The sequence below is a fragment of the Parasteatoda tepidariorum genome, chromosome 12 (assembly GCF_982258835.1).
Source record: "Parasteatoda tepidariorum strain Cologne lab strain chromosome 12, Ptep-v5.0, whole genome shotgun sequence".
NCBI classification, from domain to species: Eukaryota; Metazoa; Arthropoda; class Arachnida; order Araneae; family Theridiidae; genus Parasteatoda; species Parasteatoda tepidariorum.
The window spans coordinates 11306884-11324525 of NC_141766.1; the positions used below are offsets into that span (position 1 = coordinate 11306884).

Below are 17642 nucleotides of genomic sequence, written 5' to 3' on the forward strand. Positions count from 1 at the left end.
GATGCAAAACTGAAAAGTAAATCTAAATGGTTTTTATGCCATGCTCTAAGGTATCATGATAGCAATATTTAATTTTACCGCAATTACCAAAGCTTGTCACAGATTATAAAACTATATTTTATTAATAATTTTACCAAAATCATTACCAAAGCGCTTAGGTAAAAATAACTCTTTGGTGTTACTATAAAGAATGCGATAAATTTTACCATATTTCGGTAGTTCTGATTATTCTTTTCTTATCAGTGCGCATACAAGCTTTTTGGAAGGCACTTTTATGGAAGAGGTTCATTTTCTAAAATAGAATGCAACGCGGAATTGGTTAAGATATTTCGACTCCGTAAATAAGCCCACCCAAATAGTGAATAATAATCTCCAAATTTAAAAAATGAAAATATATCAACATATAACATATATATAAAATAAAAACTCATGAAGATTCTAAAATAAAATTGTTACGCATAGTGATATTTCAGCTATATCTGTTATTAATACAAGTATGATAAATTCCCGTGTCTATTCTTTGCATGAATAGCATTCAGATTTGCGTCTTAAAATGTATGACTTTTGTACATGTTTTTATGTTTACATTTAGGACTTTTGATTTATATTCTGATTGTACTCCTACTTGTATGATTCATGAAAAAATTTAGATGAAAAGGTGACTGATGTAAGATAAAGAATATATAGTTCTTCAAGAATTTTTTTTTGAAAATAAAGATTTCAGAAATGACATATAACATCATAAAAAAACCTGCTTTTTTATTATTTTCCTTTCATATTTATAGTGTAAATATTTTTTAAAATTTCAATGCTGTTGCAAAACACATTATTTAAATGTGCTTGGAATTGTATCAAAAATATTTTAAATGTTAAAATGCCTGTTGTATAATAGTGTTTAGAGTCCGTTTTGTATTTTTTATTAATTTAACTATAACGAAAGGCATTAAGTTAAAATTATTCGCTTAAGAAAAATCTTCATTTAAAATATATTTTACTTAAATAAGTTCCATACTTTTCACTGAAGGAATTTAAATAATTTTAAATAATTAGGGGAGAGTCGGGTAGCCCCGCCCAGCGGGTACCCCCGCCCACTGTCAATTTCATATGTATAGAATATTTTTTCAAGTCAATGGGCCATCGGACATTAATTCTTATATTAACAAAAGATTATTTTCAAAGTTTCAAGTATTTATGCAGCTGTTAACATGGTAAAAAATAGTTTTGAAAATATGTTGAATACAGTAGTCATGAAATTAAGAAAAATTGGTTGAATGTTTCGATTAAACTTCATTTTAATACTAAAAAAATAATTTTTTCTATACATACAGCATTAAAGTATGTAGTCTTAAGTTTAATTTGCACAGAGAAAGAAGTCTATATGTGAAAAATTGTTCGAGTAATTACAAATTTACAAAAAAATTGGATTTCGGGTAGCCCCGCTCACATGAATGTCGGGTATCAACGACCAATTTTATTTCGTCGATAAATGTACGGTTGCAAAGATTATTATTTTATTGCTTCAAATTTGATTGTTGTATGCATTTTTAACAACAAATATTGTTGTTATTAAATTATTGTTATTAAATGATAGAATTCACTAAAAGTATATAAATATGCAATAAATAAAATAATTTTATGATAAAAATGATAAACGAGTTTTACCTATTGTCAATACATTGGTCATTTTCATTTACACCAGAAAAAACAGTCAAAAAATTTAATTTTTGTAACTGGGCTGGGCTACCCGACACATTTTGAAAAGAGCTGAAAAACATGTTTTTTTTTAATTTCTATTTTTTTAAGTTAAACTATTCTTTTTTTTTTGTTTGTTTATTCCTTTTGCATTATTTAATTCGACGATAAAGCAATAGAAACATACAAAAATATTGATTATTACTCAATATTATACAGAAATATAAGCAATACTCCTTAAGTGAGCGGGGCTACCCGACTCTCCCCTATATTTTTTTCAGGTGGTTGAAATCATATTTCCTAAAATGGGAATATATCACTATTCAGATTTTAACATATTAAAATATTTTAATACACATATGTATTACATTAACATATTAAATATTTTAAATACTAAAATACCTGTGTGATAGAGTCTATTGTCTATGCCATTTTCTATATTTTATTTAACTTAACTAAAGTCAACAAGTTAAAGTAATTCGTTTAAGAAAAATCTTCATTTAAAATATATTTACTTAAATAAGTTCTATACTTTTCACTGAAGGAAATTTTAAATAATTATATTTTTTTCAGGTGGTTGAAATCATATTTCCTAACATGGGAATATATCACTATTCTGATTTTAACATATTAAAATATTTTAATACACATTTTGTAATACATTAACATATTAAATATTTTAAATACTAAAATACCTGTGTGATAGAGTCTATTGTCTATGCCATTTTCTATATTTTATTTAACTTAAGTAAAGTCAACAAGTTAAAGTAATTCGTTTAAGAAAAATCTTCATTTAAAATATATTTTACTTAAATAAGTATTATTCTTTTCTCTGAGGAGAATTTCAAATAATTTAATTATGTTTTTCCGGTGGTTAAAATCTTACTTTGGTATATTTCCTGACATGGGAATAATATTAATATTTTTATATTATTCTATTTTTATATTATTTTATATTTATTATTTTATATATTTTTATATTATTTTATATTATATTATTATTTTATATTATTATTATATTTTTTTATTAATATTATATTATTTTATTATATTATTAATTAATGGAAATAATTAATATTTTTACATATTAAAATATTTTAATATATGCCTATACATATTTAATACAATAACGTATTAAAATATTTTAAATGTTATAATACCTGTGTAATAGTTTCTGTCGTCTATGTCATTTTCTCTATTTTATTATTTTAGCTTTTACTAAAGTCTACAAGTTAAAATAATCCTTTCCAAAAAGATCTTCATTTTTAATATTATTATTCTCTATTTTTTTTTTCTGAGGGGAATTTTAAATAAAGATGTTTTTTTCTGATGGTTAAAATCTTTATAGCAATACATTCCACTTGCCCTACATGCCAAAACTTAAAGCGACATATAAAAATAACATTTTCCTATTGTTTTTCTCCCCATTATATTTAAATAAAAAGCAACCAATGAGATATTATGAGATTGTAAATATTCACGGACTCCCCATATAATACGAGTAAAACTTGTTGATAATGAAATCGTTGATTCCTTCCCCTATTACCACATCCTTTTGAAATCGCGTGTTAAAAAGGCATGGGCTAGGCCGTTACTCGGCTAGTGGATTAGGCGCGTGGCCTAAGGTGGGGAAAGTGAGTCGACTTTCGACCCCAAAAATGCAGTCCCGCACAACAGCCCGAGGAAATGATTGACATTCCGGGAATTATTTGCCGACCAACAGGTGCCTCGCCCCTACCCCCAACCCTCCCTTTAACAAGTGTTCCTACTAAAGGGCCCTTCTTCCGAACTAATTTCATAAATTTCATCTTCTCTTCAAGGGGAATGCCCCTTGTATCAACCATCATGACCCCGGATCATCTTCCAACACACAATATTATCTTTACTGATATAAGGAAAATTATGTTAGCCTCTGGCCACAAAGTTCAATATCAACTAATGCTATTGTCCAGTGACAAGTGTTGGAAAATTATTAGAGACAATATGCACATTTTGTTTGGATAGGCAAGTTATTCTAAGACTTTATATCCATTAGCAGATAAACTATTTTATCTTAGATATATTTTCTACCAATAAACATAATGTATATTTATAAATAAGTTCAACAATAATAAATAGCCCCTCTGATTATTTATGTAAATATATTGTCTTCAGGATATTTATTTTTTCCGTGTTCTACCCCTTCCCCCCCATTTAAGGAAGTGGTACATTCTCCAGTTTCATACGCAAGATGGTTAGTTTCTTAGGAGTACATGTAATTAATAATTTCTGAATCATATCCTCATTTTTCAGATATAATCAGCTAAGTATGGCTGCATATTTGAGGTGCTCGACTTTTGAAACTATGTTGAGATTAAAACTTTTTTTTTGTTAAAATATTCTTTATATATCCATTTTTAAAAAAAAAGCCGTGCGCCATGGTGGCTTAGGGAATAGAGCGCTTGCCTCCCAAGGAGGTGGAACGGGTTCGAATCCCAAAGATGGCTGGTCGATACGAATTTCTCACCCGACTCGCACCGACCACAGTGCTGACGTAAAATATCCTTAATGGTAGACGGATCATGGGTTAGAATCCCTTTGCGATAGAGCTAACCGTGGGAGGTTTTCGTGTTTTTCCTCTTCATGTAACGCAAATACGGATTAATTCTGTCGAAAAGTCCTCCACGAAGGTGATTATCTCCCATTACTTGATCCAGGAGTTTCCTTGTCTTTTAGATTGGGTTCAAAATTACAAGACTACGCATCTGAACATTAGTGGTTGAAACTCAAAATTGGATCTGCTGTTCAACGACGGTTATGAAATAAAATGAAAGGATTAACTATTTTTCAACACACCCCTCTATATCTACACAGATGGGGATTTTTTTTTTTAGAATGTGGAAAGGAAGGTATGGGTGCATGTGTGGGAGGAAAAAAGGTATTTATTTACATTAAAAGTAAAAAGTCTAGTACTCTGGTAAGGAGAGGAGATTTTCTTTGAATTTTACTAGCATTTAAGAATTAATGAAAAGAAACGACTTTAATTTGTTTAGCTCTAATCGTATGCACTGCACAAAATTTATTATAAATCAAACTTTTTTTTTTTAAATTCAAACTTTTTTTTTATTTTAACTTCAACTATACCACTGCAATAGAAACTCAGGTGCATATTGGGGGGGGGGGATTCTATTTGCACCGAACTATATTTCTTTATGAAAAAATTTTACATAACAAGAAATAAAATACAACTACACTGTAAAAAATTTAAAATCAAATTACGGCAAAAAGTACCGACCCTCAGGGTACCAGTACTTTTTACCGTAAAATACATTTTTAACGCAACATGTTACGGAATAAATGTGCATTATTCTAAAATTCGTTCATCTAAGAATAATCCCTTGCAAAAAATGTGCTTCTAAGAAATATTTATTATTTTATTTAATAATAGCCGTAAAAATTTTGAATTGTAAGGAATAGAAATTGTTTCACGTCATTTTAAAGAGCGCTATTTTACGAGGCGAAATACAAAATTAGAGCAAAATCGGTCGAATAGATGATGTGAAACCGAATATTTAAAAAACTTAGACACCTAAAATATCCTACTATATAAGCTACTCCGGGCAATGGTGGCTCAGGGCATAGAGCACTCACCTTCCTATGAGGTGAACCGTTTTCGAATCCCAGAGGTGACTGATTGATTCGAATTCCGCACCCGGCTCGCACCGAGCACAGTGCTGACAGAAAATATCCTCAGGGATAGATGGACCCTGGGTTAGAGTCCCTTTGACGTCAGGCTAACCGAGGGATCTTTTCGTGGTTTTCCTCTCTATGTAACGAAATTGCAGGTTAGTTCTATCAAAAAGTTCTCCACGAAAGCAAATTTCTCTCAATACTTGATCCAGGAGTTTCCTTGTCTTTTGCTCCCTATATTATCTCCCTATATTTCAATCCTCCTTATATTTCCCATTATTTCCCTATATTTTATATCTCCCTATATTTCAAGGATCAGAAATCCAAATCCGTGGATTAAAAAAATATGTTTATTCAGAGAAAGTACATTTTTGCGTCTGATTTCGTAACTTAAAATATCGTGGAAGCTAATTAATTAGTATATTTGAGGGCACCCCCTCGAACTATTAAGACTGAGCTCTAAAACGTGAAAATCCGATCAGTAGATCAAACGTTATTCAGAGAGGTCCATTTTGTGTGTGTGTGTGTGTATGTTGTGCTCTAGTTTAACTATTTGCGTCAAGAAAAAATTTATAGACCTGTACCGTTTTTGAGAATGCGAAAATTCTCTATTCCTGAAATATTGTACATGGCCTTGAAGATGACAATCTCTCTTTGGTTATATAATTTGATTTCAAAAATTAATTAACAATGATCACAAAACCTAACTACTTTTTCCCCTTCCTCTGTCTACCGCAATACTACCCTAAACCAGAAGGAGACGAGTTATGCTTACTTACAATATTTTGTAATAATTTAATTATCCATGTATAATGATATTTATAATAGATACTTTATAACATCCTTTACATAATTGAGATTTCTATTTTCAAAAAAAAATTTACTTCATTCTCTAAATCTAAGAAATTAATCAAATCAAATCATTAAAAATCATGTCGTGTAGGAAGAAGATTATTTAACTGAAAGATTAATTGAAAATTTTTTTGTAATATCATTATTATTTAATCCCTGAATGATGTTATCACTGATAATGGAAATTTTGTAACATCTTTTGCATAGTTAAGATTGAGAATTCCTTTTTTTAGTAATCTTAAATTACCTCATCCCATATATTAAAGAAATTAATAAAATGAAATCATTCAAAATCATCTTGCATATAAAAAAGAATCTATAACTTGATGTAAACAGTGCAAATAGTATGTTTATTTTCAGCTTTTTTTTAATATTATTGTTTCTTAATCCGTGATTAATGTTATCACTGATAATAGATACTTTTTGACATCTTTGATGTAATTAAAATTGATGTTTCTTTTCCTTTATTTAAAAAAAAAATTATGCCTCTTTACATAAATCAATCAAATCAAAACATTAAAAATCATTTCTCGTATGAAAAAGAAAAAATTACTTCATGCAAACAGTACATGTATGTTTATGTATATTTTTTTTTGTAATATTATTATTTCATCACCCATGAAAAATGTTATCACTAATAATATATACTTTGTAACATCTTTGACGTAATTGAGATTGAGGTTTTTTTTTTATTTACGAAATATTACATCCTCTCATAAATCAAAGCAATCAATTAAATCAAATCACTAAAAATCATTTCGCGCATGAAAAGGAGTACATAACTTGACGTAAACAGTGCATGTATGTTTATATTTAATTTTTTTGTAATATTATTATTTCTTATTACAGGAATAATATAATCACTGGTAATGACTCTGTCATATCCTTGACGTAATTGAGATTGAGGTTTCTTTTTTTTATTTAAGAAAATATATAACCTCATCCCATAAATAAAATAAATCAATTAAACAAATTTATTAAGAACCATTTTGCGTATGAAAGGAGTATATAACTTTACGTAAACAATACAAGCAGTACGTATATATTTATTTGCATTTTTTTTTTTTTTGTAATATTATTAAACGGAGAAAAAAATACTGTTAAAATTACTGTACTGTTTGATAATGACAATTCTAGTAAAAAAATGTTTACAGAAAGTTCTGATGTTAAAAATTATAGCTCTTTTTACCAAACTATCACAAAAAAGAAGAAAAAAGAAGAAAAAAAACGAATAAGTGGTTTTTATGTCATGCTCTAAGGTATCATGATAAAATTACCAAATATTATCACATTTACAGAATTTTATAAGATATTATAAAATGATATTGTATTGCTAATTTTACCAAAATCATTACCATAGCACTTCGGTAAATATTATAGAGCTTTTTGATGTTCCTATAGAGACAAAACATGGTAAATTTTGCCATATTCTGGTAGTTTTGATAATTAATTTTTCTCAAGGTATTTATTAATCCATGAATAATGATATCACAGATAATAGATACTTTGTAACATCTTATGCGTAATTGAGATTGAGTTTTTTTTTCTTTAAATACTACCGCATCCCGTAAATCAAAGAAATCAATCAAATCAAATCATTAAAAAGCATTCCGCGTATGAAAAAAGACTCTAAAACTTGACGTAAACAGTATTATAATAATTGATAGTGACTTAATGAAATGAAAAGTGACTTCAATGAAACGGAAAATGAGGAAAATCATGCCACACATCCTTCCAAAAGAAACAATAAGGTTCTGAAACAAACCGGAAGGAAAGAATAAAATAACAAAATGTACACTAGGAGAATAGGTTGATAACTTTAGCTTAAGCTCTGCTTGATATTAAGGATATATATTAACTGAAATCATGCCACTGACATAAATGTTCGAGTAAGACATTGTGGTGCCACAGTGACATATAAGCGTAACGTAGTTTTGATGATTGTTGCAGACACAATTGTTTTTTAGCACAAAAAGAAAGCAAATAAATGAGCTTTTTTCCTAGCAATTTAATGACTCAACCAATCATGTTTGTGGAATAAATTCTGCAAGTTAATTGCTTTAGCGATTAGGTAGGGAACGAGAGTCACGTGTAGGCTTTTTTTCCAGACTAACTTTTACAGAGGCGTTTTGAAATAAATAACTTTTTTTTTATAATTTCATAATCGTTTGTTTATTACAAATATACTTTGATATATAAAATCAGCTTTATTGATAGAGGCTGCAGAAAATGAGAGTAAAGTATTTTTTTGTATTCAAAGTTTTAATTTTTTTCTTAAGTAAAAAAAGCGACCGGTTCATAGATGAGGCTGCTTTAAATCTTTGAATTAATTAATTAAAAGCTATGATGTAAACCATAGTTGACACGAATCTAAAATATCACGAAAATAGTTGTTTTTAATATTTTGAAACGCAAGACAAGTCAGATCTAAAATGTAACATAAATATTTCCTTATGACGTTATGAAGCGATAAACAAATCAAACCTAAAGTGTAACATAATCATTTCTTTATGACGTTTTCAAAAGTTTAACAAATCAAATCTAAAATGTGGCATGAATTGTTCTTTATGACGTTATGAAATGGTTAACGTATCAAAACTAAAATGTGACATAAATGTTTCTTTATGTCTTTGAAACGTTTAACAAATCAAATCTAAAATGTGGCATAAATTGTTCTTTATGACGTTTTGAAATGGTTAACAAATCAAAACTAAAATGTGACATGAATATTTCTTTATGACGTTTTGAAACGTTTAACAAATCAATTTCAAAATGAAACTGAAATATTTCCTTATGGCATTTGAAACGTTTAACAAGTTTTTAACAGTCTCAAAAAATTTTTATCTATGCATTTAATGCTATAATTATTTCGATCTTTGTAAAGATGCGTTTTAAAAACGCGCATTCCCTCTTGGTTCTATAAATTTTCCGTTTCGTTTTCGTAAAAAGTAAAAAAAAAATCTGTAATGATGCTTTTGAATTTTTTTAATTATAGTATTTGAAAACGCAATAGCTAAATATTTGTAAAATGCATTTTAGTAGTCATCAGAGATAAGATTTTTTTATAAAATTATTGCAAATTATTGCAACCAATAATCAGTTTTTATTTCTGGAAATGCAATTAATTTAAATTAATGTCTCTCAAAAATATAAAAACGGTTTTGTCTGATAAGTTTTCTCAGTTTGGTCAATTTTTGATATTTACTTACTAAACGAAACCTCGCATGAAGCTATCCTAAATTAACAAAAACTCAAATATCTTAATCTGTTATCAGCATAAAACTAATTAAAGTTATCATGTCATATACTATTAAATTATTTATTTATAACTACACTTATATATCTTTCACACTTTTATCTACATATACTACAAATTTGCTATATTCATTTTATAGCAGCAAAAAAAAATCTACTAAAATTTATCTTTTTTTGCAATGTACACACCGAAAAAAATTACGTTGAAACTACCGTAATGTATGGTCATGACATTTTTGGTAAATGAAAAATATACGGTATTTAAACTATTCATTTAGTTTTTATTTTCCGTTCATATGGTAACGGCTTACCGGAAATTTTGGTTTTTAAAATTATAGTTCTTAGTACCTCACATTCAGTAAAAAATGCAAAATAGTAAAGTAAATCGAACCAAATAAATGGATTTTATGATACTAACATATTATGATAAAATTCCCAAATTTTATCACATTTTTCGTATTTTATTGCATATAATAATACCATATTTTCTTGTTAATTTTACCAAAATCATTACAAAGTGCTTCGATCAAAATCACCGAGTTTTTTGGTACTCCCATAAACCCAGAAACACAGTAAATTTTGCTGGTAGTTTTGGTATTAAAATATGCTCACATATACTGCGCATGTATCTATAGAAATGCTACATAAAAGTTTTGAGACATGTGATCTTTAAAACATGTTCTTTTAAGTAATAATTTGATTTTGATAGTTGCGTATACATAATATGCGTATACATTTTAATACATATTTGCAATACGTAACATTTACATTGTGTTTTAACTTATACATATACGCAATACATAACGTTGCGTAAACGCATTTTAAAAATTGTTCAAGTAAAATTATGTGCCCCAGTTTTCGTTTTCTTTAATATTATTTTGATTCTTGTAACTTTTGGAGTTATAGATGTCAGTAGAACGGGGAGGAAATTTTTATCGGTAGAATCTGAAATTCCAAAATGAAAAATTGATTTCTAGAAACCGAACAACCATTAAACTTTTTGACCTGAAATGTTTCACTAATATTTTTGACAGTTCTATTTTTTTTTCTAGTTTATTTAATCGTGACACCATTTTTCATGTTTAGTACATCATTTTTATTCTTCCATCTTTTTGTCTTTTGAAGGATGCATTCTAGTTTTCTTACAAGGAATATTTCGAAATTTGAAAAAATTAAATACAGTTTTTTAGTCATTCTCCAAAAGAATGTTTTTTACATGGAACAAAAACCTTAAAAAAATTAATATAATACACATATTTCCTATTTCCTCCTTCTTTAGAAGATTTTTATGAAATTTTTACAAGTGCTAATGAAATATTTGTAAAATAGTAGTTAAGGAAATTTTAATAATATCCTATTCCTATCATAGTGTGTTGATACGTTTACTGCAAAATATGTATACAACTTATGTCACGTGGTAGTATGTTTCTGTATTTTGCACATTTAAAATTTTTTTAAAAATAAAACGTTTGACTCAATGAGTAAAGCAATTGATGAGTTATTTCAAAATTTCAAAGAAAGAATTTTAAAGAGTTCATGAAAGTTTAATAATTTCTGATTAACACTATGTGTATGACACGTTAATACGCTTAACACAAAATATATATTTAACTTGTGCAAAGCGGTAATATATTTTTAAATTTTTGGCATTGGTGCATATTTATAATTTAGTTGTAAATAAAACGCCTAGTGTAAATGTATAAAGCAAGTGATGAAAAAGATACTTTAAAACTTTAAAGAATTTATGAAAGTTTAATAATCTATTATATGTGTTACTCGTTGCCACACTGATCGAAAAACATTGTAACTTGTGTCACTTTGTAATATGTATGAATGTTGTGCAATTTGCATGGATATTGTACATATTTAAAATCTTGTTGTAAATAAAACATTTGACTCTAATGTTGAAGCATAAAGCAAATGATGAAAGAGTTGTTTCAAAATTTTGAAGAAACAATTATAAAGAATTTATGAAAGTTTAATAATCTCATACTTTTAACACATTATGTGTGGAACATGTTGATACGCGCATCGCAAAATATATGTGTAACTTGTGTCACGTGGTAACGTGTTTATATGTTTTGGTGTTTTATACAAATTTATACAAATAAATGTTTGATACAAATAAAATGTTTGACTCGAACGTTAATGCTATGCGTAAAACAAGTAAGGAAAGAATTTTTTCAAAATCTTTAAAAGGAATTTTAAGGAATCTATGGAAGTTTTATAATCTCCCATTAGCACATTATATGTGTGTCATGTTTGAGCGCTAATATATATATATATATATATATATATATATATATATATATATATATATATATATATATATATATATATATATATATATATATATATATATATATATATATATATATATATATATATATATATATATATATATATATATAGATGGATAGATATGCATGTATAACTTGTGTCCCGCGGTAATATGTTCTTATATTTTGGTGTTTGTATATATTTAGAATATAGTTGTGAATAAGACGTTTTACTTTAATGTTAATGTATAAAGCAAGCGTTGAAAGAGTTATTTCAAAATTTAAAATAATTTTTTAAAGTTTAATGATCGCTTATTCTTGACACAGTTATGTTTATGTCACAATGACTTGCTAATCGCAAAATATGCATATCACTCGTGTTTCGTGGGAATACATTTTAATATTTTTTTATCTATTTAAAATCCAGTCGCAAGTAATACAATAGTCGTTAGGCAAGTAATGCAAGTAACGTGTATCGTTAATGAAGTAATAAAAGAGTTATTTCAAAATACTCAGAGAAAATTTCATTTCTTTTTATTAAATTAATTTTGAATTTCATCTAAAATTTGATTAAAATCAAGCATATATTCCAAAATAAGTTTTTTTATTATTAATAATATTGCTGTTTTAAATTCCCATCATTATTTAAGTTGTGTTTCATTATTTATTTGAAATTGAAATTCAAAACAAATAAATATCTTCAAATTTGCTAATAAATTGTTATTGTTTTGATTTAACGGCCTTTCCATATTGAGTAAAGGTCCTGAATCAACAAATATAGTATTTGATTACTTGTCAAGTGTGGTTACTCGTGATATCGATTCTTTCTATCACATAAACGTTACATTTTACCTATAATTGTTACTTTGGACGGTGATGTGAGCGCCACCTAGCAGATCACGACTTTAAGCAGTGTCACAGAGTGTCTGTTTTTGTAGTTATAAATATTAATCATTTAGTCAGAGCGTTTTTTTATTATTTAATTAGTTTTTTTCTAGTATATTAATTGACGAAGTCTACTTAGTAGCCTTCATAAGATTGTTGATTGATGAGTAAATAGTTGTATTCGGAATATAAAGATGAATTTAAACTTTGTTTCTAAATTAAAAATTTATTCTTCAACTTGAACTTGCACTTCATTATTGTAATCATTAAGTTATAAATATGCTACACGGGTTTAGTTACAGAATAAAATATTATGCTTTATAAAACAACGTCTAATTCTTAAAGGTCTTTAAAAAAAAGGTTTTTTGTCAAATCAGTTGATTCTTTTTTTCGTAATGCTCGCGTACTGAGAAAAAATATGATCTAGAATGTGATAAAATTTGCCGTATTGTTAGTTCTGTGGGAAATCAAAATGCTCGGTAATTTTTACCGAAACGCATTGATAATGTTTTTGGTAAAAATGACAGTATAATATGGTTTTAATATGTGATAAAATTAATATATGATGAAATTTGGTAAAATTTGTTTTTTGGTTTAATTAATTAAAATTAAGTTGCGCTTTTTCTAACCTGAAATGTTATTACCATAGAGTACGGTAATTTATTTTAACGTACTTTTTTTCTCCATGAGTACTTATTTCAATTGCATTAGTACAGAAGCAAATGTATCAGTACACTTTATGCAATAAAATATAATGATTTTCTGAACACTATTGCTACTAGAGCTGCGGAGTCAGAGTCGAAACATTTTTTGCGAAAGTCGAAAAAATTTGCTCGACTCTTGTTAGTTAAATGCTAGTTAATAAAAGTTATTAAAGTGGAAAATAAGAGATTTTTATCTTGTAAAAAATATTTAGACAATTATTTAAAATTGTGTAAACAAAAACATTACTCGAATAATTCTTGTGACAATTATTTAAATTATCACTTTTCACGAAAATAATGTATTTATATTTCAAAAGTTTTTGAGCCTATGCGCAACTGAACTATTAAAAAGACAAGAAAAGTTATTGAAATTGTTGAAAACTAGATAATAAATAATGATTTATTAATGAGTTATTTTTTTAATTTTTAAAAAAAATATTGTTTAGCTAAGTTATTAAGCTAATTAAAAATGCAAATGAATTGAATATATCACTTGAAATATTTTCCCAATAAATAAATATTCACAAAAAAAAATTTTTTTTGTTATTAGGTGTTTTATATATGTATGAATGTGAGTGTGAATATTGATATCTAATAAGTTTCTTATAATGGTTTAGCACAATTTAAATATTTTTTAGAAAAATTTATATTAATTAAAATTTATTGCTTTAGCTGTTATGGTTATAATATAAAATAAAATTTTAACTTACTTTAATCGTACTGAAAAAAGAAAAGAAAAGAAATGCATAGTTTGAAATTAACAATTGCTAAATAATAATATTAATACTTTCTTGGCATTTGGTGGAAATGCTTTTTTGTGGTTATTATTGTATTGTAAACAGAAATAAGAATTTTCTTATTTTACCAGTAAATTAATTTTTTTAGACATTTTTTTTAACATTTTGGGCATTTTTAATAGTTTAATAATATATATTTGTAGATTATTGTATCATTAAATTAAAAAAAATCTATTTCTTTTATTAAATGCATGATATATTGAAAGCACATATTAAATGTTTTACATTAGCAAATACATTATATGCTTACGTGATAAGCATGCGATAAGCATTTAATTGAAGTGCATTAATCTGACATCATTTTTACGCATAATTATTGCGCGCATTTGTGCAATATATTTGTAGGAACATAACTATGGTTTTACCTGAATAACCACAAAATATTTTAAATTTTAGTTCATGACTAACAGATTTTATTTTCCTTTTTAGAATCTTTTGCTGAGCTTTTCTCTTTATTCAACCAAAGGGTAATGAAAATAAGTATTTCAAGGTAATTACAATTTTTATGCTTATTTCCTAAATGTTAAATAAATGTAATAGCTTTAATTATACATCAAATATTGAAACACACTTGAAAAAAAAAGGAAGAAATCTTTAAATTATGAAATCATTCTGCTTAAATATTTACCTCAGCAATCATTTCAGTATGTTCACTTTTTATAACCATAGTTGAACAGCCAATCCAATTTTAGGTTTATGACTACTAATCTTCAATTCTGTAGCCTAGTAATTTTGAACCCAATCCAGAAGACAAGGGAGCTCTTGGATCAGGTATTGGGAGAAATCAGCCTTAGTGGAAAACTTTTTGATGCAACTAGCCCGCATTTGCGTTACATAAAAAGAAAAAAACCACTAAAACCTCCCACGGTTAGCCAGACGGCAAGGAGACTCTAACCCACGACTCGTCTACCACTGAGGATATTTTACGTTAGCACTGTGGTCGATGTGAGCCAGGTGTAGAGTTCGCATCAACTAGCCACGGCTGGGATTCGAACCCGGTTCACCTCAATGAAAGGCGGAAGCTCTATCCCCTCAGCCACCACGGCTCTAGTATTACTCGAAGGAAGTTGGAATTTCTAAATTGTAATTATATTCAGCTTAAATATTTGCTTCAATCCATTCAATATACAGGGTGTTTATAAAGTTCCGGACCCATTTTGATGTTTAATGACTCATAAAATAATAAAGATAGATTAAAATTAATAGCATAAATGGTTAGATAGACTCAAAAAGTTTCATGACCCTTGTCAAGTAACTTCCACGTGTGCCCCCTTCGTCGCACGGAGCATACCAAGTCAATTGTCAATTTCACGCCAAGTAGCGGCAAGCATGTCGGCATTCACAGAGGCTATTGCGGTTGTAATTCTGGCTTTTAGGTCATCAATGTTCGACACGATCCTCCTGTAAACATCGTCCCTTATAAATCCCCAAAGAAAAAAGTCCAGCGGCGTTATATCAAGTGACCTGGTGGCCAAGGAATTGGACCTCCTCGCTCAATCCATCTTCCTGGATGCATTCTCTTTAATATCAGCTCGAATAAATCATCACATATAAAAGTACTACATAGAACAAACACATCAAAAGTAAACATAAAGTACTACATAGAACAAACATAGCATTGCAGTAGTTGCCAAAAACAAAAGAGAGAAAAATGCAATTAATAAGCAGACGATATTTAGAAAAGCAGACGATACTAGCAGACGATATTTAGAAAAGCAGACGATATTTAGACAAGAAAATGAAATTATCTGAAATTCACCACACGCGCAGATGATATTTACAAAAGTAAAGATATTCAAAACTGAAAAGGAAAATATATGAGTTATTCCATCAATAAATGCCATAAGTTTGTTTATATCTTCATTATTTTATGAGTTATTAAACATCAAAATGGGTCCGGGAATTTATAAACACCCTGTATTTACCTTTTTTTTAATGCAGAAATGAGACACTGAATAAAAAAAAATATTAAAAATAGTAGTAACGTATTTTTTTACAATCAATTTTGGTGTCTTTATAATAATCAAACTTAGTATAATTGAAAATAATCATAAGTCACAAATTACGCATTTGAGTTTTTGATTCATTTCACTTGTGTTCAAAACATGCTGTTAATTTTAGATGCATTGAAATTATTTGTGTAAATTAATTTTTAACAAATAATTGCTAAATTATTTCGTAAAAAGTAAATAATTTCACAAAATCTAATACAATTGGTGAATCTTATTTATTGACTTTTTTTCATTAAATGGCTTGACCGTGAGCATTTATTTCAATTTTAAAAAATCCCACTGTAAAAAAGTAATTATAAATTCAACAAAAAAATGAAAAAATATATTTTTGTCAGAAAAAAAACTATTTAAAAATAAATACAGATTTTTTTCCCTTTTTAATCGTTATCCTCGAGCTACAAAAAAAAAAACCCGTTATAGACTTTCTCCTTATATTTAAAGCTGTTTTTCACAAAACAGTTTTTCTCTGTTTTTCCCTCTAATCATAAACGGATTAAAACTATCGATTCAAATTCTAGTTTTTGCCCTGCAGTTTTGCTTACCGTACGATTACTCTTCCTTTTTTTTCAAATAATGTTTCGATTATTTTCTGTTCTTACTCTTACTGAATTCTGACATTTCTTCTAAATTTTATGGATCAAAACCATAAAATTTCAGAAATTATTCCATGATTTTGCACATCGTATGAATAAAATTGCGATTCGACTTCATTTTCTGATTGATACTCTACCTAATTCTTTGACTGTTTACCTTATAATTTAACTTTTTGAAAAATTATATCTATCTAAATGAACTTTTCGAAAAATTATATCTATCTAAATAAACTTTTCGAAAAATTATATCTATATCAAAAATTATATCTATGAAAATTATATCTATCTAAATGAACTTTTCGAAAAATTATATCTATATAAAAATTATATCTATGAAAATTATATCTATCTGAATAAACTTTTCGAAAAATTATATCTATATAAAAATTATATCTATGAAAATTATATCTATCTGAATAAACTTTTCGAAAAATTATATCTATATAAAAATTATAACAATGAAAATTATATCTATCTAAATGAACTTTTCGAAAAATTATATCTATATAAAAATTATATCTATGAAAATTATATCTATCTAAATGAACTTTTCGAAAAATTATATCTATATAAAAATTATATCTATGAAAATTATATCTATCTGAATAAACTTTTCGAAAAATTATATCTATATAAAGATTATATCTATGAAAATTATATCTATCTAAATGAACTTTTCGAAAAATTATATCTATATAAAAATTATATCTATGAAAATTATATCTATCTGAATAAACTTTTCGAAAAATTATATCTATATAAAGATTATATCTATGAAAATTATATCTATCTAAATGAACTTTTCGAAAAATTATATCTATATAAAAATTATATCTATGAAAATTATATCTATCTGAATAAACTTTTCGAAAAATTATATCTATATAAAGATTATATCTATGAA

At 27.0% G+C, this 17642-nt stretch overlaps 1 protein-coding gene across 1 annotated transcript in view; it reads left to right on the forward strand.

Moving 5' to 3' along the window:
- LOC107443800 (solute carrier organic anion transporter family member 74D) overlaps positions 1–17642 on the forward strand; it is a 160478-nt gene that overhangs the window by 16735 nt on the left and 126101 nt on the right. Inside the window, exon 2 of the mRNA XM_087156017.1 lies at positions 14563–14623. The gene's annotated coding sequence lies outside the window, so the exon portion shown is untranslated. The remainder of the gene's footprint in view (positions 1–14562; positions 14624–17642) is intronic.